We start from the raw sequence: 3,848 nt of genomic DNA, 5'->3' as shown, positions 1-3,848 counted from the left end.
ATCAACACACTGTGCTGATGGCAGAAAAGCATAAAAGAGCCATAAAAATATCCATGTCTTTTGATCCTGTCATACCACTTCACAGACTATCTTTTGTTTGTTTTCGAGGATTTTTTTTGGCAGCTGACCAGTATGGGAATCCAAACCTGTGATCGTGGTGTTACCAGCACCACACTCTCCCAAGTAAGCTAATTGGCCGGCCTCCTTCACAGACTATCTTAAGGAAATAATCCAAAATAGGGAGGGGTAAAAAAAAAAGTTCAGTAGTGAAGAAATGGTTAAGAAAAGTAAGCTGCTCAATGGATTAAGCAGCCATAAAAACAATAAATATGTAGGGCCGGCCCGTGGCTCACTCGGGAGAGTGTGGTGCTGATAACACCAAAGCCAAGGGTTCGGATCCTATATAGGGATGGCCGGTTCACTCACTGGCTGAGCGTAGTGCTGACAACACCAAGTCAAGGGTTGAGATCCCCTTACTGGTCATCTTTAAAAAATAATAATAAATAAATATGAGAGATATGTAGCAACATGGAAAACATACTTAGTATGTAAATAAAGTGTCTCCCCACAGTCACAATACTCAGTATTGAAAGGGGACAGCTGTAAAGCCCTATACTTCTGTGGTGATGCCATGGACAAATTCAAGCACTAATGGGGAACATGAGGATGGCAAGAGCTTTGGATTAATGCATAATTATTCTAAATAAGTGTGAATCAATAAGTGTGAACAAGTGTGAAACTCCTCAGAATTTTTTTACGTAAGTAGATATTGCTAATTTTAAAGGTGTCATTTTAAAAAATCACTCTCAGAAACATGTATACGGCTGTATTTTTGTGTACATGTACATTCTCAATGCTAATTATTTAATTAAGAGCTTCTTCCTCACAAGTGAAAAAACATAAAAATAGGTAATAAGCCTTGCTTCCTGCTGTGAACCTCAAAATATAATGCTAAGCTTCCTTTCTAACTTGGGCCCAGCAAAATGGCTCCTGCAAAGAAGGGTGGCAAGAAGGGCCGTTCTGCCATCAATGAGGTGGCGACCTTAGAATACACCATCAATATTCACAAGCATATCCGTGGAGTGGACTTCAAGAAGCGTGCCCCTCGGGCACTTGAAGAGATCTGAAAATTTGCCATGAAGGAAATGGGGACTCCAGATGTATGTGTTGATACCAGGCTCAACAAAGCTGTCTGGGCCAAAGGACTAAGGAATGGCCCATACTGTATCCATGTGCAGTTGTCCAGAAAATGCAATGAGGATGAAGGTTCACCAAACAAGCTCTATACTTTGGTTACCTGTGTACCTGTTACCATTTTCAAAAATCTGCAGTCAGTGTGGATGAGAACTATCTGCTGATTGTCAAAGTTATAAAACCACCTTCGCTAAAAATGTGTGTGTGTGTGTATGTGTGTGTAAAATGATAAAATGTAAAGAGATGCCATTTAAGAATCTGTAAGCAGACAGGGCTTCTCAAAGAATAGTTTTGGAAAACAGATGTCAAAAACACACTTCATGATTTTACTAATGTTTTCATGATATAAATGGTAACTAGGATTTACTCTGAAGGTCTCTCATACCCATGATTTAATTTTAAAGTAGATATGGAAACATAATACCATGATGGTATCTCCTCCCTTCCATACTCTATGCAATTCAAGGAGAACCATGTGCTTAGCACTCTGAAGGATACAAAATAGGCATAAGATATAGTTCCTGTTCTCAAGGAGATTCCAATCTAGTTGGGGAGACATGCTCAAAAAGTTGGAAAGAGATAAACCTAAAATTTGTGAATGGTTCAGCTTTGAGAGTTTTAAATAACATGTTGAGCAGCAGAGTAAGACCACACTGTGGAGGACCCCAAACACCAAGATGAGTTTAGACCTTGATAGAGAAGAAAGAGTGATGCTATTAAAATTTTTGAATAAGGAGAAGACATTATCACCCTATTTAAACACCCCTCAACTTCCCATCACTCCCACAATAAAACCTAAATTCCCTCATATAGTTTATAAGGTCTTCATAAGACCTGACTGTTCCTTACCTTTCTAACATCAATATTGCCACCTAATGCCACCATCCCTCTCCTGCCATCTTGGACTTCTTTGTGTTCTTTGAAGTTTCTTCCCCACTTCAGGGATTTTGAACATGCTCTTGGAACACTTGGCCATCCATCTCTCCTTCAACATCACTTCTTTCACAAAGCTCATCATTCCCATAATTTTTCTTTTTTTATTTTTATTTATTGAAACATAACTGATTGTACATATCTGTGGGGTTCAGCATTGAATATCCGTACGTGTGTGCAATATGTGATGCTCAAACCATAATTTTTCTTTAATATGTCTCCATTTCACTACAATATAAGGTACATAAAAACAGAGGACCTTATCTGTCTTCTTCACCACTGTGTCCCCAGCACCTAGCACAGTCTCTGGCACAGTATAAGCATTCTTTAAATATATGTGGATCCATTAAAAGTATTTCTGGACTGAATTGCACTATTATAATAAGAAAAAATAAAGAAGTTCATTCAGCAGCAGAGAGTTTACAGAATGGGTTAGTAAAAGAGAGGCTAGAATCCAGCAAACCATGTAGGAGGCTATTGGAGTGATTTGGGCAATAGGGGGAAAAGGCTTAAGATTGTAGGAGCAGAACTGGAAAGGAAAGGGCAGAAATAAGAAGCTTCGTAAAAAGAATAAATAGGAAAGTTGTGCTTAATTAGCTATAAATCATGGAAGGAAGGGTTGTGTTAAGAATTCCTTCAGTGTAGGTCAAGGACATCAGAGATTTGTGATGACGGTAAAAGAGATAAAGAAATTAAGATAAATTAGTTTGAGGGAAAGTGCTAGCTTCATTTTGAGGGCACACTGAGTTTGCAGTACCAGCAGGTTTATGATACAGCTGGACAGAGGTTATAGCTAGAGATACAGATTTGGGAGCAGTCAGCATTGAGGAGATAAGTGAAGCCATGAGACTGAATAAGCTCTAAAAGGGAGAGTGTAGAAAGAAAGGACTGAAATGCTGATAAAAGCTAGAGGTAGATGACAGGAAGAGGAAGGAAAACAAGAGAAGGCACAGAGTGGCACAAGGAGAATAATGTGTATGATGTGGACAGAATTACACAGAGTATGTGTTGAGTAGTGTTAGATAAAGAAACCAAGGAGGGTGACAGCTAGGGAAAGGCCATTAGATTAGGCAAGAGAACACTGTCAAACTTTGAGAGTCAGTATTCAGTGTAGTGTGGTGACAGAAGCTAGAATTCAGGTGAGAGAGCCAACCAGTGGGAAGAGATCTTTGTCACCAGTGTGATCATTCAGGATTACATCTGTTTTGAAAGAAGCTGTTCTAATATTAGACTTCCAGAAAAAGGCAACCTAAGTCAAAGTGTTAGGTAATGAAGAAAACATAAGCCTGAAATTATTATACTCAGTACATCCAACTGCACACTACACAAATATAAAAGCCAATAACTCACTGGGTAGAATAGAAGAATTAAAAAAAAGAAGACATGAGGGACACAGACTATGTCTATACATAGGGATGTGGATGAATCTCACAAGCACTACTTAGGAGAAAAAAAACAGCCACTAAAGAAACCGGATGTAAAAGAGTACATCCTGTATATACGTACGTATGTATGTAATTCCATTTACATACAATTCAAAATCAGGACAAATTAACCTATGCTGTTAAAAATCAGGATCATGGTTGTCCTTGCAGAAGGTGAATGGAAGGAGGCCCAACAGTGGCTTCAGGGCTGCTGATCATGTACTGTTTACCAACGTGGGTACTAGTTACAAAGGTCTCTTCACTTTGTGATAACTCATCAAGCTATAATTTACCATG

General features: G+C 38.8%; 1 pseudogene; it reads left to right on the top strand.

Annotated features, from left to right (window-relative positions):
- Positions 1 to 983: 983 nt before the first annotated feature.
- LOC103609491 lies at positions 984 to 3,629 on the top strand (annotated as a pseudogene).
- The last annotated feature ends 219 nt before the right edge of the window (positions 3,630 to 3,848 follow it).

The sequence above is a fragment of the Galeopterus variegatus genome, unplaced genomic scaffold (genome assembly GCF_000696425.1).
Source record: "Galeopterus variegatus unplaced genomic scaffold, G_variegatus-3.0.2 Scaffold9679, whole genome shotgun sequence".
NCBI classification, from domain to species: Eukaryota; Metazoa; Chordata; class Mammalia; order Dermoptera; family Cynocephalidae; genus Galeopterus; species Galeopterus variegatus.
The sequence above is the reverse complement of the archived record's forward strand: the minus strand, read 5'-3'. Positions and strand labels throughout refer to the sequence as shown.